Raw genomic sequence first — 16791 nt, 5'->3', positions numbered from 1 at the left:
AATGGGTTCAGAGTCGTTATGACCAACTGAATCTGATTGAAGAGAAGAGATTGACTGCCATGTGCCATGATCAGTTATATCAGCAAAGGATGAAGAAAGCCTTTGATAAGAAGGTCAAGCCTCGTGTGTTCCGAGAAGGTGACCCTGTGCTCAAGAAAGTCTTGTCATTCGCGCCCGATTCCAGGGGCAAGTGGACTCCAAACTATGAAGGTCCATATGTTGTTAGGAGAGCCTTTTCAGGCGGTGCTTTGATAGTCACAACTATGGATGGGGAGGAGTTCACTCATCCTGTGAATTCAGATGCAGTCAAGAAATACTTCTCCTAAAAATAAAAACAGAATAGCTCGCTAAGTTGAAAACCCGAAAGGGTGGCTTAGGCAAAAATGAGCGTCTCGGTGGATTGAAAACCCGAAAGGACGATCCAGGCGAAAGTTAGAGACATAAAAAACTGAATATATATCCCGCTAGATTGAGTACCTCACCCTGGGGCAATCTAGGCAAAAACTTTGTTCTTCAGCTGTCTTCTGTCAGAGATTCTCGCTCAGTCATCGTCAACTGAAGCTTCAAATACATCAGATTCAGAGTTGGTGGAGAAATGGTCATTATGTTCAATGTAGCCATTTTCCAATATATATCACCAATTTCAAACTTGTAAAGATCCATGGAGTCTTGCCATTTGCAGACTACCATTCTATCAAATAAATATGAGCCTTTATCCAATTCTTTGCACTCTTATTTGTTTCTGTTCAACAAATATTTGCATGTTTTAATTGATAAATATCATTGTTTTAAAATAAAGTCTTTAAATTGTTTTAAACAAAGTGAACATTCACAATGACTAAAAGGGATAATTGGGACGTCTTCAGTGCTCTCCCAAGGATAGTATGATCTCCAAAAGGGTAAGACATTTGTTCATTATTCCTGGCATACTTGTATCCTCTTCATTATCTTTCAGGTTGTCTCCTCCGTGAGCGCGGAAGAAGGTTAAGGATCGCCCAATTCCCCAGGGAGTCTGGAGCTTGGGACCCATTTTGTTTAGAAGAGTATATTCTAACATCCCACCAAATCCCCGGAAGAGTTTGGAGTTTGGCCTTGGTCTTCTAGCTCCCCAGTTGAGTTGGGATTTAGCATTTGTGCTATCAATTATATGGTTTTCATCCCTTTTGTGGATTGACCTAAAATCCCTTATAGATTGATAAATTAATATGCTATCTTTTCGAGGAAGTTGGTCTTCCCTCATTCAGATTGGAAATCTCCGCAGAGTGGAAATCCCACCATGAGTGGAATTTTCAACGAATGGATTTGTAGCTTATCCTCAGCAGATTCACTTACTATGATCTCCAACAGGTTTGCTTCCCGTTTATCCTCAGCAGGGTTGTTCATGTGAGACTTCCCCATTTTTTGTCGCCAGCAGGTTATCTCCAGCTGATCGCTTTCAGGTTATCCTCGGTTTGATCACCAACAGTGTTCCCCAGGAAAGTTGCTTGGCCAGAACCTGATTGTTGTTATTTCCTCCTTCTCGAATGATTTCTCCTCCTAGCAGAGTGGGTGATGAAGATGCTTATCCCCAGTGGAGCGTTGCTTTCCCCTTCCTCAGCAGGGTTGTTCATATTTGACTTCCCCAACTTAGTCTCCAGCAGTATGAGGAATTGTGTTGATTCTTGAAATTTCTGTTTGGTGGTTGTTCCCACAGAGTTTCTATCTTGTCCCGATAAGTTCCCCAGTAGAGTTTCTTCTACAAAGGAATATTATCCGCAGTTCTCCCCGGCCGAGACTCTGTCTGATCCTGACTTGATGTTGGAACTTCTGAGGAAGATGTTTTCTTTTCCTTCCCCAGTTGGAGTGACTGGTTCTCCTTCTCCGCGGTAGGGATTTTCCTTCGTGGCTAGAAGTGATTTGTTTGATATGCTTCTGTTTGGCGGTTGTTCCCCACAGAATTTCTACATCACCTCCTGATAAGATCCCAGCAGATTTCTTCTCTGATCTTATCCTGTTCTCTGCGTACTGTTGGAAGATCCCCAACTTTGGTGATTTGTTCCCTTGCTTGTTCCCAACAGTAGTCTATGATTCCCGATGATCCTGTCTATTCCCCTAGCAGTGATCTTTGTCCCTGGCAGTGACTTTATTTGATTCTCAGCATTGGTTTTATCCCCCCTATAGAGATTGGTGTTTCCTGGTATTGGTTGCCCCCACCAGATTGAGAGTTTTCCCAGTGGGTCTGGCTTTCTCTTTTGAGATGTAGTACCAGATGTCTGTCCATTGATTCCTGGACCTGTTTGTGTTAGATATGCCTGTTTGTCAGCATTAATCACACATAAACCACGCATATACATGCATAATTTTAACATTCAGATATTCATGTTGCATTCTTTGCCATATATCTTTGTTTGTTGTCTCCTGCTATTTGGTGGTATATATTTCCTCAAGAAGATGTTTGTGTCTGATCTCTCCATATAGAATCAGCCCCATAAGCAGAAAGTGTTTACCCTTTCTTCCATATTCCCCATTGAGTTATGTCCTCGTGGACGATTTTGTTTCAGTTTCCTCCTAAAATATGTGTTGGGATGGAATTACTCCCCTGAGTTATATCCTCATTGGGTTGAGTCTTATTTCATTGTGTCTCTCTAGTTTATTCCTAGATTGACTCCTCTTGTTATTTTCCCTTGCAGCTTCCCCGTGGTTTAGATGAATGATTGCTCAGTAACCAGTAATTGTCCATCTTTTCCCCGGCAGAGCCTGTGGCCTTCTACCCAATACCCGATAGTTGTAAGTCCTATTTTTCTGTGGTTTTATACCCTCATACCGGTAGTTGTAAACCCCATTTTATCCCCCTTGCAGAGTTAACCCTAGATTTTGTTCATCCTAACCGATGACGGTGACTCTCTTCCGTGGTTTTCTACCCAGTATCCGGTAGATGCAATCCCTTATTTATTGGTTATCTTTATCCAATATTCGGTATTGATATTCCTTCACCCTTTTTGAGTATACCTCCCAGTAACTGGTGATATATCTCTTGGATAATTGCTCTGATAAAGCAGTTTATCCCCGACGAGTCATCTTTCATTTACCCTTTTTTTTGGTAATGATTGTTTCTCCCCTTTGATTGGTCATCATTTTATACCCAGTATCCGGTATCCCGATGTCCTTTCTTTTCAGTCGATTTATCCTTTATTAACCCAGTAACCAGTTATGGATGATCTTCCATGCGAGTATGTTATCTACGTTCTGACGGTAATAGATAATATATCTCATGGGCTCTTCAGTCGAAGTCTTGTTCTTACCCAGTCGAGTAATATTCGTATTTCCTTATGGAATCGAATGTCCATCCTGTAATCGAGTTTTCTTTTTCAGCCCTCCTTTCGGATGATGAGTGTTTTAGAAATATTCCCCAATTCATGCTTTGATTGGTCACCTATTATATGCCCAGTAACCGGTATCTCTGGTGTTCCTTCCTTTCTGCTCCCTATTATGACTTTTTGTCCCCTGTGGAGTCAGATTTCCCTAAGTTGAAATATACCTTTTAGGTCTTCCTCAGATGTTTTTGGTTGATTGATATCTCTCACCCTTATACCGATCTTAGATATCCATTCTCCTCGAGCGTGTTGTTCTCTTACCCTTATACCGGTGTTTTGATCGCATGTCTCCTTGAGCTTATTACCTAGTAACCGGTAATACCTTATTTTTTCTGTCTCCGCAGCTGAGTCCTCTTTGGACATTTCCCCGTCGGAGTCCCTTAGTGGAGTTTCCCCACCCGAGTCCGGATTTTTATCCGAAGTATCCTTTGTGGATAGTTTTGCTGTATTGGCATATTCCCTAATATATGCATCTTTGCGTCAGCTCGAGCCTTTCCATTGATTTATTTTCATGGAATCTATTTGTGTCTCTCAGCAAGTTTTAAGTCGTGACCTGCTCACGCATTTTATTCCCTTTACTCCCTAGTGAGTTCCCATAGTCTCTGTCCCATTTATGAGTGTATCACTCATATGGATTCTCAGTTTCTTCTGATTTCTTTGTCTTTGTGGACATATACCCCTACAGAGTATTAACTTTTGCATACATACATTTGCATCATGAGGTCTCTTAGGGACCAAAATTCGTCTTTTTGTTATTATTTAAGCCCATTCTACTTCGTCGAGACGAAGATGGTAACCTTCATATCTCCGACTAGAATGACCTTAAATAGGGGCATCTGTAAGACCCTAATTTTGATCCTAAGATCCCTCATGGCATCATATCGTTGCACATTGCATTTGCCTCAAGGATCATAGCATCTTGGCTCCTTACCCTAGGGTGGGAACTTGTGTGAGTTGGTTTGAGACCACCAAGCATGCTTTAATTGTATATTATTGTTTTTCTCATTTTGCTTACTAACCAAAAGCTCAAAAATATGTCACTAACATCTTTTGTTTTGTAGCTTGAGCAATCACAAAGATCTAAGGCTCCTAGGAGGCCCCTATGCTCAAAGAATGGCTAGGTGAAGGTGAAAGAAAGCATTACAATGGTTCACAAAGCTCTAAATCATCATATATGCCTCCCAAGTATCTCAATTTGTCAATTTGATCAAAGCAAACCAAAGGGCTTGAGGCTTGATTCCCAAGAAAACCCTAATTCATATGTGCATCAATTGTGCCTTGCTCATGAAGCAACCTCAACCCATGATCAAATACAATAAAGGGAAGTTCTTTCATTATTATTTCATGCATATATGTGTCTATTTGAGTTTCCTCAATCATCAATTCATCAAGGTTTGATGTATGGACTTGAGAAGTTGGTCAGTCAATTCATCTGACTATTTTGAAATCCACTAAGACCTAACTTTTGATGTGTTCGTCAAATGGAGATGACCCCAAGAAAAAAATGTTATTTAGAACCATATGAACAGCTTTCATGTTCAGCAAAATTTGATCTGATGCTTGGAAGGTCATCATCCATTTCAAAACATTATAGGTCATTTTGACTGAAACCCTAATTTTGGGTCAACTCCCCAAGGACCTAACTCACTCATTTTTCATGTTTTTTAGGTGGGATCAAATGAATTGGAAAGTTTAAGATGTCTACTTGATTTGTTATGTTGAACAAGTTTTCATAATCCTAAAAGAAATACATGTGATAATGCAAAACATTATAGGTCACTTTGGACCAAAGGCATTGAAATGTGAAAAAGTCCAACTTCAAGTGCCCATAACTTTCTCATCAAAAATCCAAATGATGTAAAATTTGAGTCCAAATTGATTTTCGTGAAAAGATTTACAACCTTTATTTTGAAGGTTTTATCATTTGGAGCTTGCATTATTGAAACAGAAGGGCTTGAAGTTAGTCCATTTTGGAAAATTTCACATGCACATGTTTTGCACCTTGAACTTTATGACCAATTTTCACTAATTTCCCAATTCCGAATGAAGTTTTGTTCAACATAACAATTTATCCTCATGTCAAGACCTTTCCAACCATTACCCACAAGGCCATGTTTCATTTTGGGAATATGCATTTTTGAAGAGGAGAAGATTTTGGTGCAATTATGGAAACCATGTTCAAACTTCATGCACAATCCAATTACCTCATATTTGCATGTCCAAAACTATTACGCTGATGTTAAGCTTGCCAAATCAATAGGATTTGGGCCCTCCATGCGCCTGTACAGTCCCATGCATGGAGGCCCTTATCATTCATGCACACAAAATTTTCATGCTTGCAACTTGCATTCGTTATAAATAGAGGTACATACCTCCATCATAAACCAACCTTAAGGCGCCTGATATGCTGCAAAACTCCATCCAAACCTCACTTTAAAGGAATTTCTCTTTTTCATTTCAAAATTTCAGATCCAATTTTCAACTTCATTGGTTGATCATTGGACTTAAAATTCCTTGGCCTTGCTTCATCTTCACCTCAAGAGCAAACTGCAATCAAGAATTGTGAAGAATCGTGCTCCATAGATCTACATTTCAGAGGTGGATGTTCAAACTTTTTTTTCTTCGAAACTCATTGATTCTTGCTTGTTTCTTGTGTTTATTGGTTTGGCTGAAGTCCTCTCATCAGAGGCATTTGAATTGTGTCTTTAATTGTGCAAATCCATTGAGTTCAGGTTGAACACCATTATTTTCCACCTCTGATTTCTCTTCCTATGAGGATCTAGAGTGAAAACCAATGGTACAGGGGTGATGTACATCACCCCAGCTTTCCAATGGTATGAGGATCACCTATTTTTATTGAGATTTCCATGTCTGCAACTTCCACCGGAAAATGCAAGCTCGCCGGAGAAGACGGTGGTGTACACCACCGTCTCTTTGCCAAATCAAATCTGAGCCATTGGATGCGTTCTCCAGATCTAATCTCCACCCTTCCTTATTTTGACTTTTATTAAATCTTTGTGTGGCTCAGTTGACTAGTGCCTTTGGTGCGTGCGCATGCCATAGCCTTTGGATGTGCCAGCTCAATTAATGAGACTAGATCTAACGCACCAGCTTTTTTCTATTTTCTGAATTATTTCATTTTATTTTCTTAATTCCATTTTATTTCAAAAAATCATAACTCTTTCATTTTAATTCCAAAAAATATGAGACCAATTGCATTATTTCCCTTTTTAATTCTAGTTTCTAAAAATGATTTTTAATACTTTTTATTTTATCATTTGATATTTTTTGTGAATTTTCTCTTTTCTGGTTATTTTAAATTCATTTTAAATACTTTCCAATATTCAAAAAATACAAAAATATTTTCTTAACCTCTTTGAATGATGATGGATCTATGAAAAGTATTCTCATCAATTTATTAATTGATTTGAGATTTATTTGAGATTTTAATTCAATTAGGTTATTTTTTACTCATTTTTAATTGTTTAAAAATAGTTTATGGTTTCTAAAAATGCTGAAATTTTTTGTCAAACTTTGTTTGACCTTGTTGAACTTAGGATGATCCATTTGGACTTTTCATAGTTGATTTGAAATGGATTTGAAGTTTGACCTTTAATTGTTTATTTTAATTCAAGTATTATTTTAATTTTCAAAAATACCAAAAATATTTTATTTGTTTCTTGACTTCTAAGTCTCATTTTGCTTATGTTTACGATTGTTTGACCTTGATTCCATTTGTCTTTGGTCAATGTGCTTTACTTATTTCATTTGAATTCCATTAATGTACATTCTTATTCATCTTCTTCTTCATCTTTTTCTTTTTTATCAATGAGTTAGAGATTGGTGGTTAGCCTTGATGTATAGGAGGTTTAACCTTCCTTGATTCAAATCTAATTCATCTTTATCAAAGATCAAGTGAATGGTTTTGCATTAAGGATAGGTTGCTTCTTGGTCAAGCAAAAAACCTAAATCAATACAAGATCATTCTCATTTTCTTTTGGCATGGCAAGTTGTAGGAGCTTGGCTTACTAGTCAAGGTCTCTAACTTGTGTTTGTTTCCTATATTTTTATTGACCGGGCTCAGATAGGTGTGACTACTACATTAGTCCACTTACGATTGCTTAATATAGCGCTAAATTGCCTTATGGCACACTAACACTAACTATTGACCATTAACTTTTAATTCAAGTCATTTAATTCTTGCAATTTACTTTATGCAATTTAATATCTTGTACATATATCATTTGCTTTTTCCATTTGCTCACTTGAGCTCATGTTTATGTTAATACAATTTGCCTTTTGCTCACTTGAGCCCATAATTATGTATATACTTTTGTGCTTGTTTTGTTTTGATTATTGTGAACCAAATGCAAATGGATAAAGGACTTAGATTTTAGGACCTTACCTAAGCTAATAGAGTTTGAAGAGCAACTAGGCCTCATGCCTTTAGAGTGCTATAAATGTCAAAGAGCAACTAGGCCTCATGCGTTTAGAATGCTTAAAGCTTAAAGATGAATATTGAAAGGACCAAATTCTAAACTCCCTCTTGTCCATTCTTTATTTGTTATGTGGAACTTTTAGATTTGTGTGTTCTTGTGCTAGGGATCCCAAACATTTGAGCCAAGTAGAAGAACCATTGTCATGAGCATCCAAAGTGAGAGATACAAAAGCCATTGGAAGATTCCTAGGAACTTGATTTGTGTGCTTGATTGCTTGGGTTATTTGCTTATTTGCTTGCTTATTCCAAAGGATAGGAGCTACTTGGATCATCATTATGATCTCAAGAAGAGAACTGCATTTGTGGTTTTATTTCTCTTCCTTCATCTTTGTATGTTTAGGACTTAGCCATTCTTCTTCTTCCCTCCACTCTAACCCAAGCCAAAACTTTTGTGCAAACATTAACTTTTGTTTTCAACATTAGAAACCTAAGCATTATGCTTTTGATTTTCCAAACTTCTTTTCAGAACACTTATTTTGAATTGAATCCTTAAGTCAACTTTGACCATACTTTGTAAATACTTTTCATTGGTAAATACAACTCATTCAATTGTTTTTTGTGGTTTCAATGGCCACTTTTTGCCAAAGCTTTTCATAAACATTAGCTATTAGGTTTGAGTTATCCTTGAGGTTGATATAATACTCACCTATGTCTTTAGTGAGTGATTATAAGACTTCCATGCTTATTATAGGGTTAACCCCTCACTAGCATGTTGAAGCTCCCCTCTGAAATTCTAGTTATCAGACTTTGGATGTCACACTGGTTGTTATGACATCCAATTCTGCACAGACAGGGATTATGCAGAACTTAACAGTAAGTGCAGTAAATAACACAAGTAATTGTTCACCCAGTTCAGTCCAACATGACCTACATCTGGGGGCTACCAAGCCAGGGAGGAAATCCACTATTAGTAGTATCAATTCAAAGCTAAACTCACCCGTTTACAACTTATCACTTAATCCCTACCCAATGCAATTTCAATCTTACACTAAGATCAGAGTTCCTACTCACTCCCCCTCAATCACCTCAGTGATATTAAAGACACTTTGAAGTCACACTTCAAAAACAACTCTTGATTATGCTTCACAGCTTAAATCAAGATACACAGCACTCACGCTTAAAAGCTTTGAGTGACACAACACTTACAACTCAATGAACACCCTATGCCAAAGCTATCATCTACTTGATAATGGCTTGGCTTACAAGATACGTCTAATACAAGACTCACAAAAATACAGCAGTGAAGTATGATGGACACACTTAATCTTCACGCCTCAAAATCCCTGAAACTGAATGAAGGAACGCCTTCCTTTTATATTGCAGTGTCCTGGGCTTTTGCACCTGTATTCTCCTGAATTTAAGGTCACACAAGTTCCCATAAATTCAACATTTAGGTTACTAACAAATAGGCTATTTGTTAGGTTCATTGAATGTAGATTGGTTGTTGATTTCCTGGTTTTTCTCTATGCTGTTGACTTCCTGAAGAATAGCCTGAGAAAAAGCTGAAACAGAAAACTGAACAACCTACAAATTAGCATATGCTGTCAGGCATGAATGTCACGACATTCAGCTTGACATCAAGGTCCATATGCTGAGTCTGTTTTTCCAGAAAACAGACTGTACAATTTTGCTGACCTGTACATGATCAAAATGACCATACTACAGTAACAACTTACATTAATAAATGTCAAAGTGTCCAACTTAACATTTACACATTTGGCCTTAAGTTAGTTCTGTTATTCTCTTGAAGAACAAACTAAGTTGCATGCTGAAGTATAACAGAACACCACTCTGTCTAATCTTCAGCAGCTGCTTTCAATGATGAATGTCATAACATCCAGTTTGACATTCAGTCAGAAGGCCTTCTGCCAGGTCTGGTTCTTCCTTGATAACCAGACTGCAAATAAATACTAAGTTCTAATAGAACTCCTGCTGTTCTATTCCTTAGTATCTGTTAACAGGTATGAGTGTCACAACATCCAGTTTGACATTCAATAAATCCTGTGTTAGCTAGTCCTGCAGTAACTACAATGTAGTCACACATACATGTTATGACATCAGTCAAGACATTAGTGTTTTACCATATAATGCAGCCAATTAAACACCTACACCCTCACTTGGTGGATTTGTGGTTTTAGGTTGAGTTTTCTCCCTTTGATAACAAAAGACCTTAAGGCTTTTGAACCAATCAATTCACCAACTTCTTTTGAGATTTTTACCCCGAACTACGAGGTTTTAATCCTAATCTTTTTGAAGATGGTAAGTAGGCAATGGGTTTATCCATTCAAATACAAAATTGTATATAAATTGTATATTCTCTTCTCATCTCCCAAATCATGTTTGCACAAACAATTTTCATAAATACCAACCTACCTTACAACAATTGTGAAAAGGGCTCCCTAGGAGTACCTAGGATGTTTTGGGTGCTTAAAACCTTCCCATTGCATAACCAATCCCCTTACCCCGATCTCTGACATTTTTATTAGTTTTTGATTTGATAAAACTTCTCGGTTTTTGTTCGCTTTCTAAGCTTTCCTTTGGATAAATAGAAGTGTGGTGGCGACTCGAATTGTATGATTTACTTTTGATTTAGTCAATAAATCTAAAGGTAACGAATACCCTGCTACAGGAAAATCCTCCTAGTTAAAGCAGGCTTCTCAAAAATATACTTGATTGGGTCCATTTTGGATATCAACCAAGTTGTATGATTCAACATATACTGACGCGGATGCTTAGCAGTCCAAGCCAATGTACAACAAGTCTTTTCAAGCATAGAATATTGAGTCTCATAGTCGGTGAATTTCTTACTCAGGTAGTAGATAGCATAATCTTTCTTTCCAGTTCCGTCTTGCTGACCAAGAACACAACACATACTTTCCTCAAGCACAGTCAGATACATGATCAATGGTGTTCCTTCAACAGGAGGCGACAAAATCGGAGGTTCAAGTAGATCAACCCCTGACTTGCTTCTCAGTTTTGGGTGCAGGCATCTCTTGTATTTCTTTAACCTTGGCAGGATCAACTTCAATACCCTTCTCACTGACAATAAAGCCCAACAACTTTCCAGAACGAACACCAAATGTACACTTATTGGGATTCAAGCGGAGTTTATACTTCCTCAAACGCTGGAATAACTTCAATAATTGCTCAACATGCTCTTCCTCACCACTGGATTTAGCAATCATATCATCAACATAGACTTGGATCTCTTTATGCATCATATCATGAACAAGAGTGTTCATTGCTCTCTGGTAAGTTGCATTAGTATTCTTTAGACCGAAAGGTATCACTCTATAACAGAATGTTCCCCAAGGTGTAATGAATGTGGTCTTCTCCATATCCTCGGGTGCCATTTTAATATGATTATAACCGGAAAATTCATCCATAAATGAAAAGACTTTGAATTTAGATGTATTGTCTACCAACATGTTAATGTGTGGCAGAGGAAAATCATCTTTCGGACTAGCTTTGTTCAAATCTCTATAATCAACACACATACGGACTTTTCCATCTTTCTTCGGAACAAGCACAATGTTGGCCACCCACTGTGGATACTCAGCAGTAACAAGGAAACTAGCATCAATCTGCTTTTGCACTTCTTCTTTGATCTTCACTGCCATACAGGGATGAGTTCTTCTCAACTTCTACTTGATTGCTGGGCATTTTGGCTTTAATGGCAATCTATGCTCTATAATTTCATAATCCAAACCAGGCATCTCTTGATAGGACCAAGAAAACACATCTGAATAATCACGAAGAAGATCAATCAACCCCTTTTTAACCTTTGGACACAGTTGAGACCCAATCATGACATCCTTCACATCATCTTCAGAACCCAAGTTGACTAACTCAATCTGCTCTTCGAACGACTGAATGGCTTTTTCCTCGTGCTCAAGTAGACGAGTCAATTCATCAGACATTTCTTCATCACTTTCTTCCTCAGCCTCAAACATAGGGAATTCAAAGTTTGGAGAAGGAGTAGGATCATTGTATTCAATGGGTTTAGAAACCAACATGCATAATGATTTGATATTTTGATTTTAGAGAAGTGAATTGTGATCAAATATTATGCGGATGGATAATTATTATTTATATATGTTTTTTTTGTGATCACCATTTTTCAGAAAAGCAAAAAGTAAAAATAAAACATCGGAGATGTGGATGAATAGAATTTTATTTTATTAATGATCAAATTGAAAAATGCTTGACAATGTTCACTTATCCCTTAGGCATAGGAGAAGGATTTTCAAAAACAATAAAGCAATTACTTAGAGCGATAAACAATAACAAGAATATCGACAGCGATCCAATTCTTGCAAGCTTTTCCATGCGTCACAAAGTTGGTGCCACCTTCATTTTCATCATCCTCAATCACTGTAGTTGAGTGTTGTTCATTACCATGGATGAACCCTCCGCTACAAAAACTAGGTTGCACATCTTCAATTTTGATCACAGACGACCCTTAGTGAAATCCCAAACCAGCACAATTCTTGTTCTCGGCGACCTCTACCATCCAACCCCACTGATCAGAACTACCATCTTCAACAATCTTCTGAGCATCTTTAAAAGAGGACATAGGTTCCCCAACTCTCTTATCTTCAGCAATAGATAGAGCTTGGAACGGAGTTCCAATCTCATCCTTAGCTTCCACATACGAGAAAGACGACAGATGACTCACCAACAGAGCTTTTTCTCCACCCACAATGACGAGCTTACCATTCTTCACAAATTTCAGCTTCTGGTGTAGAGTGGATGTCACAGCTCCTGCCACATGTATCCATGGCCTTCCTAACAAGCAACTATAGGCCGGGTGGATATCCATTACCTGGAAAGTAATTTGGAAATCACTCGGACCTATCTTTACTGGAAGGTCCACTTCACCAATAATGATCTTGCTAGAACCATCAAAAGCTTTGACGATCACGCCACTATACCTCATCAGAGCTCCTTGGTAGGATAATCTTGATCGAGTTTATTTGGGGAGTACATTCAAAGAAGAACCGGTATCAACCAATACATTTGACAATTCATATTCCTTAAAATTCATTGAAATGTGCAATGCCAGATGGTGATTCCTACCCTCCTCGGGGAGTTCTTCATCACAAAAACCTAGATTATTGCAGGATGTAATGTTAGTCACAATGTGGTCAAATTGATCCACGGTTACATCATGTTCCATATAAGCTTGCTCCAATACCTTTTGCAATGCTTCTCTGTGCGCTTCAGAGTTCATGAGCAGAGACAACACTGAAAATTTGGAAGGAGTCTAGAGCAGCTGCTCCACCATATTAAATTCACTCTTTTTTATAAAATGAAGCACCTCATCATCATCATTAGGCTTTAAATTGATGGCTTCACCAGACTGACACTTTGGAGCACTAACCAGATTTGCTGCAGGCACTTCAACCTTCTTACCAACATCCTCTACATCTTTCAGGAAAATAGGACCAAATACACGACCCTATGGGTCACCTTCGCTATATCGGCAATATTCACAACAGAATTAGACGTAGGCAACGGGACCTCTTGACCATTCTCCACCATTGTTGCATTATACTGATAGGGAACAGCTCTATCGGATGCATATGAGACTGGGCCCGTTAACTGTATTACCAACGGCGATACCGATCTGTTGACTTTGTTACTGTTGCTGCTATCAAACTGGATTACCCCCCACTCAGGGTTCTTAAAGATTGGCACTATCATGTTGACATCATCTATATCCCTTGACTGTTGAATCTGGATTACATTCTCATCCAGCAACTTCTAGATATCTCTCTTGACAACCAAACACCCACGGGGGTTCACACTACAGATTGTACAACTATCGTGTTCATGTTAACAATCATTAATCATACACAGGGTCTTGTGCATCTCAACCAAGGATTGACGAATACGTCGCACGTCAAACACTCGGAAACTTCCTGGACAACCATCTACCGTATTAACAGAGGAATTACCATGACCAGGCAATGGGTTAGGTTTTACATTTGGCGCACGGTCCTCAAAGGACACTATCCCACTCTTCACTAGCTTTTGGACCTCGTATTTCAACTAGTACAAGTTCTCGATGTCATAGCCAAGAGCCCCTTGATGAAAGGCACAGCGGAGTTCTGGCATATACCACCATGGAAGTGGTTTTGGAATTTGTGGTGGATTTCTTGGTTGAAGAAGGTTCTTGAGAACTAAAGACGGATATAACTCAGCATATGACATAGGAATAGGGTCGAAAGAGACCTTCTTCCTCTCAAAATTTTGTTGTTGTTGTTTATTATTATTGGCGTTGTTATTGTAGTTGTTTGTTCTTTGTTGTTGACGTTGTTGTTGAACTGGTACTGATTGATTATTGGAAAATACTGGAATAACAGATGAAACTTGATGATGATGACGCAATTGCGGATTTCTTTTGACATGAGGCCTCCTACGCCTCCTTGCTGACACTGCATTGGTTTCACCTTCCTTCTTTCTGGCGAAACCACTCCCACACTTCTTGCTTGATGATACTTCTTCCTTAGACAAATGTCCCTCACGGACACCTTCTTCTAAACTCATCCACATGTTTACCATTTCGGTAAAGTCGCTAGGGGCACTTGAAACCATTCGTTCATAATAAAACGAACTAAGGGTCTTAAGGAAGATCTTGGTCATCTCTTTTTCTTCTAACAGAGGATTGATCTGAGCAGCAAGCTCTCTCTACCTCTGGGCGTACTCTTTGAACGTCTTTTTGTCCTTCTGAGACATCGACCTCATCTGGTCCTTATCTGGCGCCATATCAACTTTGTACTTATACTGTTCCATAAAGGCTTCACCCAAATCATTGAACGTGCAAACACTTGCACTATCCAATCCCATGTACCACCTCAGAGCGGCACCAGTCATATTGTCCTGAAAGTAGTGAATCAATAGCTGATCATTATCAGTTTGCGTCGACATTTTCCTAGCATACATGATGAGATGGCTAAGCGGGCAAGTATTTCCCTTATACTTTTCAAAGTCAGGGACTTTGAACTTCATTGGTATCTTGACATTTGGCACTAAGCAAAGTTCCGCAACACTCTTACCAAACAAATATTTTCCCCTCAAGGTCTTCAACTCCTTTCACGGCTCAAGGAATTGGTCTTTCATCTCATCCATCTTCTCATAAACATCCGGACCCTCAAACGGCTCAGAAAGGTAGATGGTGTCCTCAATATCAGGCGGGGTGTGAACAACTGGAGGCGGCACAGACATGACCGGGATAGATGCCGACATGGAAGTAAAAGTAGGTGCAAACCCTTCAGGCACAAAGTTCGGCGGCATTCTCCACGATAATCCGTAAGGCATAGCAGGAGCAAACTGAGTGGCAAACACAATTGAGGTAGCAACCTCTGAAGTGACAGTCCTCTGAGGAGAAGGAGTTGCAGGTGTCGGAGAAGATTGACTATGAGCAGCTAGTACAGACTCCATCATGGTAGTCACGCGGGCAATCTCGTCCTTCAAATCTCGCTTCGCTTGTTCCAGGTGTTCCATGATTCTCGGATGATTGGCGCGAGTATTGTATCGATGAGTCGGTTTGGCATAGGCACATAAGAATAACCAATAAGACATATGGCGGAAGAAAAACCTATTTATGCAAATGATGCATGTAATGTAATGCTTCGATTGTTTTTATCTTCAAGGAACATACTATTTTATTTGCAAATATATAATAACAATTCTAACAATTTGATTGACCATAAAAATCTCTTTTATTCATATAATTTAGAAGGATTACACTGAGTACAATTTCAGAAACCAAAAATACAAATACAAGAGAAAAGGAAACTAATCATCCTAAGGATCCCCTAACAACGGTGTCAGATGATCTGGCTGCAGGCGCGTACTTCCTTCGGATGCGTCGGATCTCAGACTCAAAAGAAGTCTTCATCTGAGCCTTCTCGAGGACAAGCTTATCAACAATCTTCTTCCAAGCACCGGAAGGTTGAGGCATACTAGAGGAAGATGGACCCTCTGGTTCTCTCTGTCTCTTCACTGCTCGGTCGTCAATAAGTTCAATAAGCGCATATTTGTCCTTAGACTCAAGCTGTAACTCCTCATGATTTCTACTTAAAGCATGGAACCGTTCTTCCCACATATCTTTCTCTTGCTTCATCTTGGCGATTGCGTCTTCCGACTCCTCTACATCTTCGTTAGGGAGAGTTAATGGCTCAACCACAACCATAGGCATAGGCCTTTCACAAGCATACAACATCTTCAATCCAAAGCTCTCTTCTTCACCCAAAGAGTGTAAGCTTCCAAAGCTACACAGTTGCGCGAACCAAGCTCGGATCTTCTTTTCCTATGCACATTATGCCAAGCGTGAATCATCTTCTACTTCAAAAGTTGGGGATCTTTACCCTCTTGATAGAAAAGACCTTCTAACTGAGTGTTATTAGGTTTGTCTCTCAAGGGGAACCCAAGTTGACGACGAGCCAAAGAAGGGTTGTAGTTGATTCCTCCTTGTGTACCAATGAGAGGAACATTAGAGAATTCACTACAACCATCAATAATCTCCAAGCCACCCACTGAAGAATCATACCAAACTATATCATAATTAGTGAGGGACATAAGTCACTGAGACCATCGTAGACATTGTTTGTTCTCCACAAAAGTAGGCGTTTGAGGCAAGTGTGAAATAAACCACTTGTACAAAAGAGGAACACAACACACAATAGTTCAACGACCTTTAGAATTTCTTAAATGCAAAGAGAAGTACATATCACCCAACAAAGTAGGCACAGGATTCCTAATCAAGAAGATTCTAATGGCGTTAACATCAACAAAACCGTCAATATTAGGGAACAAAGCCAAACCAAATATGAGCAACACAAAGATGGCTTCGAAAGCATCCACACTACCAGCTTGAGAAAAGGCAATAGCTTTCCCAATAAGGAACTCAGAAGTCAACCCAAACATTCCACC

General features: G+C 38.9%; 1 pseudogene; it reads right to left on the bottom strand.

Moving 5' to 3' along the window:
• Window positions 1–15360, bottom strand: part of LOC127131207 (uncharacterized) — a 38213-nt pseudogene extending 22853 nt beyond the window's left edge.
• Between the last annotated feature and the right edge of the window lie 1431 nt (window positions 15361–16791).

This window comes from Lathyrus oleraceus, chromosome 3 (genome assembly GCF_024323335.1).
Source record: "Lathyrus oleraceus cultivar Zhongwan6 chromosome 3, CAAS_Psat_ZW6_1.0, whole genome shotgun sequence".
In the NCBI taxonomy this organism is placed as follows: domain Eukaryota; kingdom Viridiplantae; phylum Streptophyta; class Magnoliopsida; order Fabales; family Fabaceae; genus Lathyrus; species Lathyrus oleraceus.
Note: the sequence above shows the minus strand (reverse complement) of the source record. Positions and strands in the feature narration are given on the sequence as shown.